Genomic DNA, 19,549 nt, shown 5'->3' with positions numbered 1-19,549 from the left:
TTGAAGGGGAGGGCCCAGCCCATAGTGGGTGGTGCCATCCTTGGGCTGGTGGTCTTGGGTTCAATAAGAGAGCAGGCTGAACAAGCCATATTAAGCGAGCCTGTAAATAGCACCCCTCCATGGCCCCTGCATTAGCTCCTGCCTCCAAATTCCTGCCCTTTTTGAGTTCCTGTCCTGACTTCCTTCGATGATGAACAGTGATTTGGAAGTGTAAGCCAAATAAACCCTTTCCTCCCCAAGTTGCATTTTGGTCATGGTATTTGGTCCCAGTAATAGAAACTCTAAGACACCTATGCTGTGGCTCCTTGGGTTCTCAAAACACAGCTTGCCCTCCAGAACCCACCTGGACTCCAACCATCCTTTAATATCCTCATCAGCCTCCCCTCTGCCATCTGATCCCAGCTACGATGCCTCTCCTCCAGGAATACCTCCTAGGTCAATGCCTACTAAGACCCAGGTACAGCCGCAGCTCATTCTTCTATTCTGTGGATATTTATTGAGTGTGTCCCTGTGCAGATATTGATGGCTGAAGTGAGCAAGTCAGACCAGGTCCCTGCCCTTCTCTAGACCTTCTAGTGCCCCTGTCTGTGTGGGATGGGCACAGATCAGAAGGCTACAGGATCGGGAGAAGGAGCTCTGGGCTGGCATCTGCATGGGGAGGAGAAGGGAGATGCTGGGACCAGTGGTGGTAGTGGTGATAATTGTTAGCTGTGGTGGTAGAAATAAAATTGGGTTTTGGATATGATGGCAATGATGGTTTTGGTGAACAGGAAATTCCTGTAATACTCATGATTGTGGATATGTTGTATCAAATGGTAAAGGCAATTTAAGGTTACTGGTCTGATAGGAGATTATCCTGCCAACTCTGTAATCATAGGGTCATCCTAGTGGGAGAGGGGGGCAGAAGATCTGGAGAGTGGCCCAGTCTAAGAAAGGCTCATTGCTTACAGATGGAAGGAGGCAAGTGAACAGCTTCCAGAACCTTCTTCAGAAAAGGAAATCGTTCTCCTCCAGATCCACCAGAAGGAATATAGGCCTGCTGGTGCCTCAGTTGTAGCTCAGAGAGACCAGTTTTGGATTTCTTGGCTCCAGAACTGAAAGGTAGCACATTTCTATTATTTTAAACCACCAATTTTATGACTATTTGTTATAGCAGCAAGAGGAAACTAATACAGTGGTGGATGATAGTGAGGGCAATGCTGGTCGTGGTGGAAGATGTGGTCGCAGTGGCAGAAGAGCATGGGTGATGGTGACAACCAAAGAATTCATAGCTGTAGTGGCAGAGGAGGTGATCATGATAACCGTGATGGCGAGAGTGTAGGGTGGTGGTACTGATGCTGGCTGTCTTAGTTAGGGGTTCTATTGCTGAGACCAAACATAATGACCAAAAAGCAATTTGGGGAGGAAAGGATTTATTGGCTTACACTTCCATGTTGCCATTCATCACTGAAGGAAGTCAGGACAAGTATCCAACCAGGGCAAGAACCTGAAGGCAGGAGCTGCTGCAGAGGCCATGGAGGGGGCTGCTTACTGGCTTGCTCCCCATGGCTTGCTCAGCCTGCTTTCTTATAGAACCCAGGACCACCACCCTAGGGATGGCACTGCCCACAATGGGCTGGGCCCTCCTCCATCAATCACTAATTAAGAAAATGCCCTACAGCTGGATCTTACAGAGGCATTTTCTCTATTGAGGTTTCCTCCCTTCATACAACTCTAGTTTGTGTGTCAAACTGACATAAGACTAGCCAGCACAGTGGCAAAGATTGTGGTAGTGGTGGTGGTGGTGGTGGTGGTGGTGGTGGTGGGAATGATGGTAGAATAATGGTGGTAGTGACAGTGATGGTGGTGGTGTTGATGGTGGTGGTGATGGTGGTGGTGTTGATGGTGATGGTGGTGGTGGTGGTGATGGTGGTAGAGGTGATGGTGGTGGTGGTGATGGTGGTGGTGATGGTGGTGGTAGTGATGGTGATAGTGGTGATGGTGGTGATGGTGGTGGTGGTGATGGTGGTGATGGTGATAGTGTTGATGGTGGTGATGGTGGTGGTGGTGATGGTGATGGTGGTGATGGTGGTGATAGTGTTGATGGTGGTGATGGTGGTGGTGGTGATGGTGATGGTGGTGATGGTGGTGATAGTGTTGATGGTGGTGATGGTGGTGGTGGTGGTGATGGTAGTGGTGATGGTGGTGGTGGTGGTGGTGGTGGTGATAGTGGTGGTGGTGGTGATGGTGACAGTGTTGATGGTGGTGATGGTGGTGGTGGTGATGGTGATGGTCGTGATGGTGGTGATAGTGGTGATGGTGGTGATGGTGGTGGTGGTGATGGTGGTGGTGATGGTGATAGTGTTGATGTTGGTGGTGGTGGTGGTGGTGGTGGTGGTGGTGATGGTGATAGTGTTGATGTTGATGGTGGTGGTGGTGATGGTGGTGGTGGTGGTGGTGGTGGTGGTGGTGGTGGTGGTGATGGTGATAGCATTGATGGTGGTGGTGGTGGTGGTAGTGTAGGACTGATGATGGAAGTAACATAGGTATTGATGGAAGTGGGAGTGGTGGTAGTGATACTGGTGCTGGTGGAGGTAGCTTAGGTGGTGATGACGGTAATGCTGGCAGTATTGATGGCAGTAGTGGTCATGGCGATGGTAGTGGTGATTTCGATGGTGGTGATGGTGGTGATATCGATGGTGGTATTGACACAGGTGGTGATGAAGGCGATGGTATAGCGAGTGGTGGTTGTGGTTTAGGGGGAGATAGATGATAGTGGTGATCTCAGTAGCGGTGGTGTTGTGGCAATGGTGGTGGTAATGGTGGTATTAATAGAGGTGGCAATGGAGGCAGAGGTGGTGGTTTAAGTGATGGTAACGGCAGCATCCATTGCAGCGGTGATGTGACGGTAGTGGTGGTGATGACGGGAGTGGATTGGTGGTGCCAGGAGCTCAGGTGCTGATGTAGTCAATGCGGCGACAGGGGTGAAGCACTTTGTAGGAACTCAGTCACTTCCTGGGGTCTCCCTGCAGATCTGGGCAACCTTTCCCTTCCCATCTTCCTCCACCCTTACCTTTTGGAATCAGGTATCCTGAGCAGGAGTTGAAGGACAAGGCTGGCACAGGAAGGAGCTGAGTATGGAAAATGGCCTGAGTCTAGAGGGGTTAGAGGGGCTAGGGAGGGAGGTAGAAGCAGAGGCCAAGCCAACGGGCTGCCGAGGAAGAGGCCGTTCCCCACTGTAACCCTTTTCCTCGCTAACTGCCCTTCTGTGGACAGCCAAAACTCTTCTGAGTGGGGTCTATGGGAGAAGACAGGCAAACACTGCCTTCCACGTCTTTCACCGCCCTCAATGGCACAGGCACCAAGGCCTAAGGAGCTCAGGGGGCCTTGAACTGTGGTCCAGCAGGTACCCCTAGCAAGGTGGGCAAATGACACTCCCAGAATCACCTAGGGAATTTTGGAATGAAACTGGATTTCTTGGGTACCCATCCTGGTTTTTGTCATCACCCTACAAACTCTTTGACCCCTAAGTCACTGGGAGACAGAGAGGAAAACTCAGAGATACAGTTAGCCAGGTACCAGGAGAAGGCAAAAGCCAGCCAGCCTCTGAGGCCCTGTGGTGCTCATCCACCTTCCCCAGGCATCTGAAGCTTCCCAGGCCTGCCAATCACCCTGGGTATTCCCCAGCCCGCTTACCTGCTCAGGGATCCCGGAGTGGGAAGGGCAGCCGTGCCTGGGACAGACTTTGGGTCTCCAAGGGTGTGATCTTGGCAGGCCCCAGACACGTGCAGGGTTCCCCACCCCACCCCAGAGGGGTATCAGCCACCATCACACACGGGGCAGAGTGGCGCCAGGCCCAGTCTGGCCATCGGGAAAGACCTGCTGGCACCTGTGGACAGCAGCTCATCACCCTGCCTCTCCCTGCATGGATCTCATTAGTACCCTCCCTGGGGCTGGGGCTGGGGTTGAGGGGAGAGAGAGAGAGAAACAGCCAGGCAGTGGGAAGAGCCGCAGCTTGGCTCTTGCCTGTGTGTGACTGCGGCATCTCCTTCTGACTTTTTAATCTGCAGCACCCAGTCTGCAGTGTATACAAGACATAGCCCATAAGGGAGCCAAGCGGAGCCCCCTCACATGCCAGGCACACCGTGGGTACTCAGGGACAACTTATCTCCAGAGCTAATACCAAGGCTCCCGCCTCCCCAGGCACAGCACTGAAGGAAAACCATGCAGACTTCTCCATGCCTAATTCCCATCCTCAGTACCCACCCCGTCCCCCAGAGACCCTGGGAGGAGCAGAAGTTTGGTGAGCTATGGGACCAAACCCGGGCCCCAGACTGTCCCAGCTTGCTGAGACCTGGATTCTGGGCATGTTCAAGCAGATGCTTGGACCCAGCTACTGTGGTCACCCTCGGTCTGCTAGTCACAGACCGTGCTCCCTGAGAGGGGCTTGTTGGCATGGCAGGGTGTTAATCCTGTCTACCTTGAGAGGAGGTATGATATTGAGAGAATGTGCGTTTCCCTGAGAGGGCCTCTCACCCACCTCCCTGGGGTCTGGCTCTGGAGACCCCTGAACTGCTACAGGAAAGCCCCAGGAAGAGTGAGGAGTGGGGAACAGGATGGTGTGGGGAGCTGCAGAACAATGGCAGGCCAGCCTGTGGAGTGTCCTGAGAGGCCAGCCGACGCTTCTTGTCATCACATTTTCCAGTCACCTGCCTGGGAACCTGAGGAACAGATTAAGGAGCCAAACACATATTATTTCTTTTGTTTGAGGTGCCAAGTTTGATGAGATGAATTGGCCGTCTGTTCTCCAGCTTTGGGCAAGCCAGAAACCTGGGCCTCCCGAGCTGCCTCTTTTGTCAGCAGCTAAGAAATGTCGAGGTGTGGGAGTGGATGGGACTCCCCTTCCTCTGCAGAGCCCAGCTAGCTGACCGTCTGCCAGCCAGGGTCCCTGCTCTAGGCCCAAGAATGAGCTGGAAAGGGACCTGAGACCAGGGCCGATCCTGTGAACGTTCCCCAGCCTTGTTTTCCCCCATGGTCAAACAGTGTATCCTCTAGCTCTGACACACAGAAGTGATGGTGTCATCTGATATCTAGGCAAGGGAAGGCTATCTCCGTGGGCATTCCCTGGGACAAGGCCATCAAAGTTCCTTACCCCTTTTACCAGAGTCCAGTGAATTGGCCAAGGCCTTTGCAAATGTCCTTGAGCAGGGCTTGGGCAGGATTCCCAGCCTGAGGACTGGCTTTCCTGGCAGGGATTTGAGTTCAAATCTCTCTTCATAATTTAGGAGCCACAGGAAAGAGGCATGAACAGAGATTTTGGAGAGTGCCTTTCCCAGAACTGAGCAGCAGAATTTCCATCTCATTCTCAATGGACTTGAGGACCTTAGGAAGGTCTAGAATGTGTGGCCTGGGACCTGGGAGGCAAGTCTGCCCCATTCCAGAGTAGCAGCCCCAGACTGTGAGAATAGAAAGAACCGCATGCCCCCCATGTCTCAGATGCAGGCTGTCCCTGGGCGCCTCCCGGAAGATGCTGCATGACAGCTGGTCAAGAAGTGTAGGCCTAGGCAGGGGCTCTTCATGCAGGTTGAGAGATGGGAGGCTGGAGCGGTTACTTCAACAATACAGGCTGCCCTCTCTCAAAAGAACCCAAAGCAAGGCAATGTTTAAAGCAATGTGAGATTTTATTCAGGACAATTGTGGCAGGGAACTCCACCTTGGTGCAGAAATGGGCTTAGGTCTGAATGCATCATGAACCAGGGGAGTCTACTGCTTCAGAGAGGGAAAGAAAGCAGTGTGTGTGTGCACGTGCATGTGAGTGTGTGTGTGTGTGTGTGTGTCACACGCACATGCACACACGCACGCACGCACGCACGCACGCAGACAGGCCTCAGGGATGGTGGAGGCTGAGCATAGAGCCTGGTAGACATAGACATACCTGTAGTGGGGGTGTTGGGGTGTGTCTAAAGCTGAATTAAGGAGTTATACAGACAGGTCTAGAAGGTCCAGGAGCCAGGGTAGACCTTCCATCCCTCCCTGTGTGGGACTACTTAACTCTCTTACCACACTCCCCATCAGGGCATCCTGACCACCTGCACTGAGTCCTTCTGAGTTTATTTTATTGAAACTTCAGAGCTCAGATACACATCAAGGTTCCATTTCACAGGCCAGACCACTGAGGCTAGAGAGGTCTAATGACCACTCACTAGGTCAGCAAGAGACAGAGGCCTGGGTGTCAGATTCCTTGTGGCTTTCACAGAGAAAAGATGTCGTCTGTCCCCAAATCGCACTGGAGTCTCTGACTAGCACTCCCTGGGCCTAGCCAAAGTCCAGCCTCCTGCTTCCCCTCACTCAACCACTGATGGCTGGCCCTAACCAGATCCTGAGAGGATTCCTAGCTCCAAGGCTCAGCTTCCACCTGCCCCTCCCCCCAGATGTTGGGTGAGCTGCTTGCAAAGTGATCATAGCCCCAGCCCAGGAGGCTGGGCCAGGGGGACCTTGACAGCGAAACTTGAAAGAAAATCTGAAACACACATGGGCTGCCTTGGCTTAGAAACCTGAACCCCTCAGGTGTGGCAGCCGGCCTCCCCGCCTCTTCCCCCCTGCCTCAGCTGTGCCTCTGAGGGACTGCCCCTCTTACTTGGCCTCTGCTAGAACTAGAGAAGCCAGCTGGGGCTTCAGACCCAAGAATGCGGGGCTGGGAGAGAGCACATGGTCAGGGCCCCTCCCTTTCAGAAGGAGACACTGAGGCCCACGAGGGAAGTTTTTCTCCCATCAAAGGACTAAACAGGGGCAAGAATCCCAGTTTCAGGTGCAGTGGGAGATGCTGATTGGAGACCCAAGCTGATTGGAGACCAGCCTCTCCTAAACTCAGAGAGCCAACTTTATCCAGTGCCGGCATGCCGGGACGACCTGTCTCCCCATTCTTGCACCTTTTGCTCCTGCCTTAGCCCTCTCCCAGCTAGCCAGGCACCCTTGCAGGCTGGAGCTAAAACCAGAGGAGGGGAGAGTTGGCAAGAGCAGCCCCGGGGGACTGGAGCCTGGTTCAACTCAGGATAGAAGGTGGATCAATCCCAGCGACCTATTCTGTCTCCTGCTGTTTATGTACCATGTCCTGCTAGCACTCAGCCTGTGGCCTCCAACATGTGGCTCCAATCTCTCCTCTGAAATACAGAGGCTGGGGGAACAGCTGTTGCCAGCGGTGCCAGTGGTTCTTTTGGGCCAACTGAGTGCTTGCTAGGAAGGAATGGCCCACCGAACTTCTTGCCAATGGTGTAACACTCTTGATTGCAGATTGGATTCCTGTGGGGGAGGGCGTGGTCTGGGAACCAGCAGGGCTTTAGAGCAGGGAAGAGCCTGGGACTCAGGGGCCAGCAGGACCAAGTTCAAATCTTAGAGCAATCACTGAGAGCCAGTGGCCACCACCTGAGTGGATGACTTGATTTCTCTGAGGCTGGTTTCTGCACCTGTCAAAACGGGCACACACGGCTGTTTAATAAAGAGCGATGGTGATGGGCAGATTTTAACCCCCGGGAGTCACATAGCATGCTCAGTGTGCACTGGCTTTCTCTGATCCCTGTCTGCCCACCCTTCCTCAGGCCCATTGTCTTCTCCTCGACAGCCTGTCTCCTGCCCGTGGCTGCTTTCTAGCTTAACACGGTGTATTTCAAAAGTCAGGGAGACGGCAAACAGAGCTGTGTCAGAGGTTGGCTGTGCATTTGCCAGGACCATGTAGGCATCACTTTTCCAAACTATTAAATGGTGGGTGGCAGGTGGATGAGATGTCCCTGGCATCCCTACCATAGAGAGATGCTGGGAGGAGGGGCAGGATGCCAGACAGGATCTGGGTGGGATTAACGCAGGTTAGGGCTCACAGATGCCCTGCATCCAGGAGGACTGTGCTTCTGTGGCACATGTGTGGAGGGTAGCTTCCCTCCTCCCCTGCTGCACCCCCTTACCTCCCCGTCTTACCCACCCCTCTCTATGTCAAACTATCAGGTGAGAATTGGACTCACTTCTTGTGTTGGTGGGAGTACAAGAAGAAGCCTTCTCCCCCACCCAACTTGGAAAGCCAGGTTCAAGTGAAGCAGCAGCATCAGGGATGAGGTCTGGAACTGTCATTTTAGGGTGAGCCTTAGTCATTCAGGGCCCCCTCAGGCTTGAGTCTTCATGACTGCTGAGGGTAAAGGTCTCTGCGCTTACTGGTCCTGAGTTTAAAAAATATAGAGCAGCTCTAGAGGGCTGTGGGAATGTCAGCAGTATGCTTCCCTTTGTCCAGCCTTGGATTTTCAGTCTGTCCTTCCCATTCCATTCAGTTGTAGCAAGGGTTAACTATCATCTGCATTGTTTTACTGGGGCTGTGTAATAAATCACCAGAAATGAGAGGCTTAAAACAGAAATATGTCCTCTCAGAGCCCGAGGGCAGAGGTCCGAAACGCAGCCCAAAGGAGGGCTGCCTCCCTGTCCAGCCTTTGGCGGTTGCTGGGAAGCACTGGCTCCTTCACTTGCAGAAGCAGCTCTCAGGTTTCCCGTGCTCTCGGCTCGACTTTCCTCCATCGGCATCTGTGTCGAGACCCTCTTCGAAGAACACAGATCGCTGGATTAGGGTCACCTTGATGTTCCATGTCCTCAGTGTGATCATGTCTGCCATGACACTGTTTCCCAATAAAGTCATATTAACAGGTGCATGGAGTTAGGATTCTTTGGGGGACACACAATTAACCCTTCACTATTCCTAAAGAGTTAGGCTGTGGAAGGTGTCCAGAAACTGGGCATGGTAGATAGATGGATGGAGAGATAGATAGATGATAGATAGATAGATAGATAGATAGATAGATAGATAGATAGATAGATAGACAGCAGACAGATAGCAAGGGAGAGAGGATGCTGTGTGTTCTTGAAGATATGTATTCCCTCTCTGTGCCTTGGTTTTCTCTATGGTAGTATAAGGATAACAGATTTGGCCTGCCCCAAGGACCACATGAGGTCCCATCTACAAGTCACCTGGTATAGATAACATGGCCAGCAACACGCATGAAATTCAGTCCCTTCCTCATAAAGAGATGGTCTCCTGAAGGACTGCTGGTGGGTAATACAGTGACCTCCTTATGACTAGGAGAAAGGAAGAAATGGCGCCAGCGATAACAGAGGGGGTACGGTGCCAGGCTGGTGGTTTGCAAAAATCTCCAGGGCCACGGACTGAGAGGAGCTGCTGAGCCATTGACTTTGGAGTCCAAGACATCCACTCCCCCAAGGACTGAGCTCAACCCAGGACTGGGCCGCTGTGTCCAACAGCCAGGCCAGCGCTGGGCAGCTGGGCTGGACCTGGCAGGATGCATAACACTGGAGTGATTGGAAGTGACGGTGGAGCTGGGCAGGGAGTGAGCAGAGTGAGGTGGCCAGCCAGCATCTAGCAGCCTCAAGCTGTGCTGTGTTAATCCAGGGAGGAGACAGGAAGGCACTGGGAGAGAAAGGGTGCTTCCAAATGGGAGCCCCAGGAAACCCCTGGAGTCCAAAGGCAGAAGGAGCAGAGCAGAGAACTACGCAGTTCTGAGGTCCTTCGAGCAGCAGACCCCCGCGGAGCTGAAGCTGGAGGTGAAGGCCAGCACGGTCCTCTCTACCACCCACTCTCCTCTCTTCCTTTATCTGCACCACCACATCCGTCTTCTTCATCCATGACAGCTGCCTATCAGTCTCCCACATACGTGATTGCAGAACCTGTGAGTGTCCCCTGATTAAAGACAGGAGACTGTGTAGAGGGATGATGGCAAAGACCTTGAGAAACCTTGAGATGTACATATGGGTCACTCCAGGTCACCCAGGTGAACTGATGTTGCTCAGAGTGGTGTGAAAGGATCCAGTCAGAGGGGAGGATGCTAAGGAGGAGGTCGGTATGGAGGAGGGGTCAAAGGTCACAGAGCCCGAGCCCTGCCCACACCTTGATTTCAAGCCCGTAAGTTTCCAATATCTGCTCTATGAGCACCTGTGCCTATGAGAACACGTTTGTCTTGCCTTAATCTGCACGGCCATTGTTATAGCGGCAACAGGGAACTAATACAGTGTCCTCAGCTGCCGCTTCCTCCCCGGCTCCATGCCTGCTGCCCATGGTCACTTGATGGAAGCTCCATCATTTCTTCTTGTATCTCCTCTTCCTCCTCCTCCTCTTCACTCTATCCCTCTCCAGCACCCACCATAAAAGAGCACAGCCCTGGTGGACTATGTGACTATTCATCATTTATTTCTGGAAACCTCAATATTCTCGGCCAAAGCCAGAGTCCTGGGTGTCGTGGGCAATGAGAAGAAATAGCACTGGCAATGGAGAGCACCTCCTCGTGGTCACTCTGGAGACATGTCTTTTGGCTGCTCCCCAATGCCCTATCATCCAAAGCTGGGCTGGTGCCTGTGCCACACACCCGGTGGGGCAGGGACTATAAGCCAACAAGTGCGGGCCCCCCAGTGGCTGCCCAGCCTCTCGACCCCACCGCATTGGATGAAAAGGGGAACATCAGTGGGGACTCAGTGCTGGCTTGACTTGCAGCCTCTGTCCCACGAAGACATCCTGTGCAGGGCCAGGCCTAAGGTAAGTGACGGTTTCCTAGGAACACTTGCTAAAGATACCCTCACACCTGGGAAAACAACCGTTAGCTCAGAGCTGTGGGGGCTCTTGAGTGGGGTGGGCAGGACCCAGCAGCAGAGGCCTAATTGCCTGGCTGCTCCACAGCCCAGGGAGAGAGCTCCCTCACCAATGTGTCCTGGGAAATCAAACCCTGACTTCCTCAGCTGCTGTCCCCAACAGTGTTCTAGTAAATTAGCCAGCAGGTGAGTCTCCTGTGGACTCATCAAAAGTTTGTCCATCTCTTGGACAAACTCAGGAAGAATAAGCCCCTGGCGTTCAACCTTGGCCTTCAGTCTGTCTGCGTGCGAGAGAAGCCATAGTTATTTTGCTTTGCCCCTTCACTATATGTTGAGACCATCTAGAAAAATAGCACATGCCACCATATCTCAGAGTCAAAAGTCATGAATCAGTCAAGGACAATGTTTAAAAGCTTAGGTCAGTTCTAGCCACAGAACCATCGGCTACTGGTTCTGACCAGTGTCCTCACCACCCTGCCGTGTGACCGGCTTTGTGGAAAGACAGCTGTGGAACCAGTGGCTGTGGGGTTTAAAGCGCCATCCACTCTGTCCCTCACTGGGATTGTCGCCCACTCCCTGGAATAAATAGGGTCTCAATGCCAGGGGAGATTTGCCTCTCTTAAAGGAAGGGCATGTGCCATCTTCATACACACACACACACACACACACACACACACACACACACACACACACATTCTCCCCTTGGTGCTAAGTGACAGGAAGACTTGAAGCCAGGGGCTTGAAGACACAGGGGCTTCCAAGACTCCCCTTGCCCCTGTCTTGGCCTCCTGTTGAATAGCCCCACTCCCTACCCTACCCTACCCCCACTAGGCTAAATACCTTCTCCTGGTTGTCCTGTTTATTGTTGTCTGTATTCTTCTACTCTGAACACGTCCCAGGATAGGAGAAAGACAAAAGTGAGCATACCCAAATTCATTGGCCACGTTACTATTGCTGTTGGAATTTCAAAGCTTCAATGCTCTGGGTGTGATCTCACACTGCAGGACTGATGGCCAAGGCCCCAGGCAGGAATCCACCTGTAACTACCTGAGCATCCAGAAGCAGAGCCTGCTACCAAGTGTTTGCTGAGCACAGCTGTGACTTATCCAGGTCTTGGGAACATTTCCATTTACAGTGTTTGCACTTTATGGTGATGTGACAGCTGCAGGCCCTCAGAAATTAGGATACTTTGTAGTATGTATGTATGTATGTATGTATGTATGTATGTATATATGTATGTATTTTGTATGTATTAAGATTGATTTAGGAGCTGGAGAAATGGTTCAGTGGTTAAGAGCACTGACTGCTCTTTCAGAGGACTCGGGTTTGATTCCCAGTAGCTGTGATAATGACGCACGACCATCTGTTACTCCATTTCCAGGGGATCTGACACCCTCTTTGGACCTCTACAGGCACCATGCAAACACTTGGTGAACATACATGCCTGCCAGCAAAACACTGCACCCGATGCACATGCATGCGCCCCCACACATTCCACAAATAACAATTATTTTAATTTTTTGTGTATGTGTGTATATGCCACATGTATACAGGTACCTGCAGAGGCCAGAAGAGGGCATCTGATCCCTTTGACCTGGAGTTACAGGCAGTTGTGAGCTACCCAATGTGGGTGCTGGGAACTGAATTTGAGTCCTCTGGAACTGCAAGCACCCTTACCTGCCTAGCCATCTCTCCAGCTCCTACTTTCAACTTGGATCTTTTCCCTACTCTGGCAACATAGAATGTGAGCTTCTCCTGTGTGCTAATATTCCGGCAGCCACCACTCAGTGTCATAGGATCATAGAGGGGAACCTAAGCTCTGAAGGTCCTCTAGGTGCCTGTGTGTTTGGAGAGAGGGGTTCAATGCATTACACAAGCTTTCCCCCACTTCAGTAGAAATTAGGCTTTGTGTTTGGCAATTCTACCCACTGTGGGCTAGTGTGTGCATCCAGTGTGCCCAGCTGTGGGCTAGTGTGTGCATCCAGAGTGTCCAGCTGTGGGCTAGTGTGTGCATCCAGAGTGCCCAGCTGTGGGCTAGGGTGTGCATCCATAGTGCCCAGCTGTGGGCTAGTGTGTGTATCCAGCATGTGCTTAGGTGTGTTAACTCAGCCTTGATGTTCCAAAGGTTGGGGAAGTTTCAACTTGACAAAACTTTCATTTCGTGATGGGATCATCAGGGTGTGCTGGACCCACCAGCCTCGGAGCTTTTGTACACGCCAGGCCTTGTTCTTGGTGCTGCAGAAGTAGGCATGCCCCACAGACAATTCCCTGACAATTCCCCTGAAGTCAGAGTAACAGAAAAGAGAACTGTAAGACAGTTTTAACGACAGGAGCGGAGGGAACAGGACGGAGTGCGAATGGAATGCTCACACTCAGAACACTTGGGGCTGCCTGGCTGGCTGGCGGGAGGTCACCTAAGAAACTGATGCTAAAGATCAGAGTGGAAAGAAGGAGCAGCTGTGCAGAGTCCCAGTGGAAGGACACTCCAGGCAGCGAGCGGTGAGGCCCTGGCTAAAAAAATCTAGAGAGCCAGAAGTGAATAAGAAAGATGGGGTTCCTGGTCCAGAAAGTTTCTTTTCCAACAAGAGAGGGAATGGGAGACAGACAGCGTCCCCACAAGAGGAAGAGAAGGGAGCAGAGGAGGATATGGAACATAGAGTGTCCTGATTCAGGCATCAGATTTCAGAGGAAGCTTCCTGGTTAGCCTGGCCTTCAAGGTGAAAAGTCTTGAAAGGTGAGAGGGAGACATTTTGGGGGGAGAATGCCCTTCAAACTTAACTGGTCGAGGCTCCAACTGCTCTGAGATCACAACTGAGCGAGATTCTGGGGGAGAAGCAATTTTCCAGTTAGGGGAGGGGTTGGGTTGAGAAGATGAGGTCCAGAGGTTTAAGAGTTTATGTCTTTTTAAGAGTTCTGGGTATGAGTCAGGATGGGACAGTGAAGAGGGCATGATGTCACCTTGAGCTACCCCAGGAATGGAATGGGTTTGTCTACACAAAATCATTTGTGTCATAGAATGAGCACCTCCCACGAGGCACAGTGTCATGGACCAAATACTCCCATAAACTATATGAACATGTTGACATTTGCTGATTGGAACTGTGCACTGGTCATGTGATGCTATTTGAAAAATTGGGTATCTATTCCCACTATATTAAAACCAGGGGATTTATAGATAAATTACAAAACCAAACCACTTTAAGGGAAAATGATCGCTTATGCGTAGTGTGTCTTCTACAACACTAAGCGTTAATGCAAAGTAGCTAATGGAGTTGCATAGTAACCAGGAAGGACACCATGAGGTTCTAAATGAAGGCAGCTCATGAGAGAGAAAACAGATTCAATTAGCTTATTGGAACGACAGGAAAGCGGTCTCTTTCTGATGCATCCTCTCCATTCCACTGGCCATTCTCCTCCTTTACATCAGCCCAAGTCAGGGTGGATTTACAGTATGTTTAACAAAGATTTACACCTTAACATATAAAGAGCCTCTTTTTAAAGTATGTTGTTGTTTGAGATTATAATTACATCATTTCCCCTTCCCTTTCCTCCCTCCAAATCTTCCCGTATATCCTTCCTTGTTCTCTTTCAAATTTAGGGCTTCCTTTTTCATTCATTGTTGTTACGGTGGGGGGGGGGGTACACAGATGTGAATGTATTCCTAAATACGTGTAAATACAACCTGCTGAGTCCATATAATTTTTTTCCCCAAGACTGTTTAGTACCAGGCTGGCCTTTAAACTCAGAGATCCAACTGCCTCTGCTTCCCGAGTGCTGGGATCAAAGGCGTGCACCACCACTGCCCGGCATCTATATAATGTTATTAGTATGTGTGTTTTCTGCTTGGTATTGGATTAGCAGTGGGCGTGCTCTTCCCTGGGGAAGACTATCTCTCCCACTCAGCGTTCCTTAGTTGCCTGTGGTGCTTTGTCTGGGGTTGTGAGCCCCACCCCCCAACCACTCTGCCCATCTTAGCAAGTCTGTTGGTGTAGCCTTTGTGAGGCTCATGTGTAGGTAGTTATGTCGGCGAGACTTTACGGGTGTGGCTTCTGACGTTCTGGACCACAGCTCCCTGTTCCTGTGGCTCTTTCCACCCCTCTGCTGCAGTCATCGTAGAGGTGGGGGCTTCCCTCTTTACCGCTGTCTTTCTCTTCCTGTGCCTCGGGACTGTAGTGACGGTTCCCACGAGTGGGTAACCGGTGTAGAGCGGTCACCTCACTTCTTGACTGCTTTTGTGTGGCATAATTAGAAATGCACCTGTTCACATTGGTCTCCATACCACTGGGCCAGCCGTCTTTTCTGGCTACAAGGTGCCTGACGATAATCCCTAATTCTCCTCTGGGACTCTGGCTGTTTCTTCCAACAGCAGGGGATGCAGGTGATTAATCACTGAGTCATCGAAGTTGTTCTTTATTAAGTCGATTTGTAAAACTACTAAAGAAAGCTAAGAGCTTCTAGCAGAAGATATTTCAAAAGGTAACACTATAGACAAGAAATGTTTAGTGACCAGCTTTAAAGCTGGGAAATGCAAATGGCTGACCAAACATGCAAAGAGACGTTCACTCTCATTTGCAACAGGAAAATGCAAATCGGTGTTAACTGGAAATTTGACAGCCTGGATTTCATGGATCATTGGTTCAACATGATCTCTAATCAATTCTGCTTTATGTTATAAATTGAACTTTGAGTAAGCTGAAAACTAAACCGTTTCCACCGTAAGCACAGACCTTAGAGAAACGTGTCGGAAGTAACCAGCACGCCTCCCCACAGGACAGCCATCAAGCCAACTGTGGAATATTCACAGATGGTTATTTTACATGAGTTAAAGTCAATAAACTCCAACTCCAGGGATGGATTTGAGGAACATACGTTGAAAGGGAAAAAGCGAGTCTGGGATTTCTGGAATGTACTTTTTATAACAAGAAAAATTTAAACAACATATTGTTAAGCCGTACATGTATATCTGGAAAACTATAAATATATATGTTCCCAAAGCAAGAAAATCTCTCTCACACACACATAGTTACACTCACACAAATTCACACACACACACACACACACACACACACACACACACACACGCACGCACACACACACACACACACACACACACACACACACACGCACACACACGCACACACACACACACACCAGCAGAGAGGTTGTCTTGAGTGGAAGCAAAAAGATCAGAGGAGCCCTCTGAGGGTGGAATTTGGTGAGGACCTCCAGCATGCTGGGGGTGGGTGTCGTAAAGTTCCATGCAGAGTTAAAAAACAATAATTAAAAAGACCCATCACTTGTGAACCAACAATAGTTCATTGTGTCAATCAATTCTCTGTCACTGTAACAAACATCCGAGACAAATAACATAAACACTGGAAAGGTTTCTGTGGCTCACAGTTTGAGAGAACTCATTCTGTGATCAACTGGGGAATGAGTGGGAACGAGTGTACCTTGGTTTTTTGTATCTTCGGTTTTGTTTTGTTTTGTTTTTTCAAAACAGGGTTTCTCTGTGTAGCTCTGGCTGTCCTAGAACTTGCTGTGTAGACCAGACTGACCTTGAACTTAGAGATCCACCTGCCCTGTCTCCCGGGTACTAGGATTAAAATTGTGATCCACGACCACACCCGACTTCAAGTATACCTTGTAATGGGCATTCATGACATGAGCACCTCCATGTTAAGGACTCTGATGACTTAAGACCCAGGTCAGGCTCAGGGCAATGGTAAGGCCTTCCTCTGGTTGGAACAGCTCTGTTGAGAGTGTTTGTAAATCACAGACAGCTTCCTCCTCCCAAATGTCTGCAACCTGAGACTGCTCCCCAGCAGAGGACATCTACCAAGGTTGGCTAGCCCACCTCCTCATCCAGCTGAATATAATAAACTCACTGAGTTCCCAGCTGCTGGTGTGTCTCCATCAGAGTGCACAACTCGCCCGGTCCCAGCTTTTCTGGATCCATGTCTTTCATTTTTTTATCCCCTTATTGCCCGGGTTAGGTCAATCCCTGAGCCATGTAGACCATGTGAGCTGAGCAGCGATGGCCTCTGGATTTCTAACCCTTGATTCTTGCACGATCCTGGAATGTTCATGCATGACTGGCTGGCAAGACCCTGCTGAACCCGAAAGGATGGGAGCTCTGGCAAGATCTTAGAGCCTGACCGGAGGCGGGGTGTCTTTGTCTGGTTTTGTTGCTAAGAGCAACAGCATAGTGCCACATAGTGCGTTATGCTAATAGCATAGAGCCATGAAGTGGGTGTTAATATTCTGACCCGCCCCTTGGCGCTGCCCTGTGTCCTGATGTAAAAGCCTCTTTTTAAGGAAAAACTCCGCCCCTTCCTCTCTTTCTCTCTCTTTCGCTTTTCCTCCCAGGAGGTGTGCACTCCTCGAACCCCCCTCTCTCTGTCTCTCTCTTTCCTATCTTTCTCTTCATCTCTCTATTATAATAAACCCTCCATGTGGATGCATTATCCGGGTTGCAAATTACTGGCCGCTGCCACTTCAGGTGCCATGCCCACATGGCATGCATCTGCCCAGCCCACTGCTGCATCTGCCCAGCATGCCAGCATAGTTCCCTGCATGAGTGGGATACCCTGGCCTAGCCAGCTGGGGGTTTCCCACGCATGCAAAACTCCTAACAGTGGGGACATTATAAAGAAAAGGAAGTAAATTTTGACTCATGGTTCTGGTCTAAGATCAAAGGCTGGTGTCTTGTGGTGGCCCAGGGTATTGTGTGGCAATACCAGGGGGAGTACACTGCATGTGTGTACTTTTTGCTCCCTCTCTTTTTTATAAGCCACGAAGATGACTGTATCAAATCAAATCTTTTATTAAGGTTTAATTTATTTTTAAATTATGTGTATATGTGTTTGTTTGTGTGTGAGTAACCTTAAAGGCCAGAAGAAGGTCTTAGATCTCCTGAGGCTGGAGTTACAGGCTGTAATGAGCCACCTAAAATGGGTGTTTTGATCCAAACTTGAGTGCTCTAGACTCAAGGGGAGCAGCAAACACTCTTACTCTATAAACCATCTCTCCAGCTCTGGCTGTGTCAAATCTTAATCACTTTCTAAGCTCCCCTGGAAACATGGTAGTGAGATTAACATAACACACACACACACACACACACACACACACACACACACACACACACACACGCAAACAGCTGCTCTGTGTAACTGGAGTTCAACTCCATCATCAGTTGGAGCAGGGTACCTGGCCAGGGCAGCCTGGAGAGGACAGGGCAGCTTTCAGCTGAGACTGTGTGCAGGAAACTGAAAAGCAATGGTCTGAGTGCAAGTGGATCTGTGCCCATGACAGACCGTTGCTTGCCCTTCTGTCAACAATAAGTCCACAAGCTCCTTGTTGGCACAGCCTCTGACCTCTTCGTTATCGGTACTCCGTGTGGGAACTGGTCTGGACCACTCACGGCGGGCTGCTGAAGTCTAGGCAGGTTCACCTCCTTTAGCTCCCCCACTGTGTCTTCTGTACAGACAGACACAACTTAAAAACCTGAAATGCTATCATTAAAAAGATTTTTTTTCATTCTTTTGCTTGTTTGTTTTAAACAAAGTTTCATCTTACCCAGGCTGGCCTCAAACATGCTATGTAGCCAAAGATAACATTGAACTACTGATCCTCCTGTCTCTGTCTCCCAAGTGCTGGAATTACAGGGCCGTGTCACCTGACCAGCTCAAAATGGATTATTTTAATTGTCAATGATTTCCCCTGAGGGGTTATTAGCAATTATCATTTAATTATTTCTAATACTAATTTTGAAACATAGGCTAATGGACTGTTAAAAGCTGGTTACGGAGCTGGAGCTTAGGCAGAGTGCTTGCCTGGCCTGTGTGAGTCCCTGGGCTCCACACCCAACACTGCAAGCAAGCAAACAAACACAAACCAAAGAAAAGCTCCTCACTGGATGCCACTGGCTGCAGGCCCACGAGCCAGAAGCCAGGACACCAGGCACTCCTTCAGCATCCTTCTAAACTGTGGCCCCAACATGATAAACCCATGCTCGCTGTCACCCTTGGGTTGATCCCACAGAAAGACAACAGAGCTGGTGGTGATGGAAGCCACGGTGGAGCATCTCAGCCATGGAACCACCAAAGGAAAAGCCAAAGGAAAGCCAAGACTGCATCTGAAGAACAGGGTAACTCCTGTGCTGTGGAAGGAACGAGAAGTACTTAGCCCAATGGCTGGTATGAGAAACCCAGCATCTAGAGTGGATGTATTTATGCTTTCTCAAAATAGCCTAATCAAATCCTCAAAAGAAGGTCTAGAGAGGAACAAGGACCTGTCTCAGGTCACAGAGCAAGCTGGTGACCATGCAGAGATCAGAACCTGGGTTTCCCAACATGAAGTCTAGTGCTCTGTATGCTGCAGCACCTGATTAAAGTATGTTTGGACCCTTCTAGAACAGGACCTACAAACACTTTCATCTACCCGGAAGCTGGCATGGGCATGGGTTTGAGCATTCCTATCCCTTATCCGGTCTGATTTCCAGGACCACCTCCTCCTCCTCTTTCTCCTTCTCTTCATCATCATCATCATCATCATCATCATCATCATCATCATCAACAATTATTCTTCCTTCTCTCTCCCTCCCCCACCTCTTTTATTCTTTTATTATGGTACTGAATGGGCCCAAGGCCTTTGCAGGCTGAAAAGGGAGTTCCACCCTCAACCTCCTCTTATGACAAAGCTCTTGCCTGAAGCTGGAGGCAGGGGAGTTACTGTGGAGAGAAAGACAGGAGGGGGCATTATCATCACTGCTGTGGGTCTGCCTACAGTCCAAAGGGTACTAAGCACTGAGTTTGAGAGGAGCCTGACTATTGAACTGTGTGGTTTTGTGGCCCAGCTCCCTTGAGACCTACCTAGATAAGGACCAGTAACTACAGTGTGGCTACAGACTGGGCCCAGACATCAGGCAGGCAGAGTGAGC

The sequence above is a fragment of the Peromyscus eremicus genome, chromosome 8a, assembly GCF_949786415.1.
Source record: "Peromyscus eremicus chromosome 8a, PerEre_H2_v1, whole genome shotgun sequence".
In the NCBI taxonomy this organism is placed as follows: domain Eukaryota; kingdom Metazoa; phylum Chordata; class Mammalia; order Rodentia; family Cricetidae; genus Peromyscus; species Peromyscus eremicus.
This window is presented reverse-complemented; position numbering follows the sequence as displayed.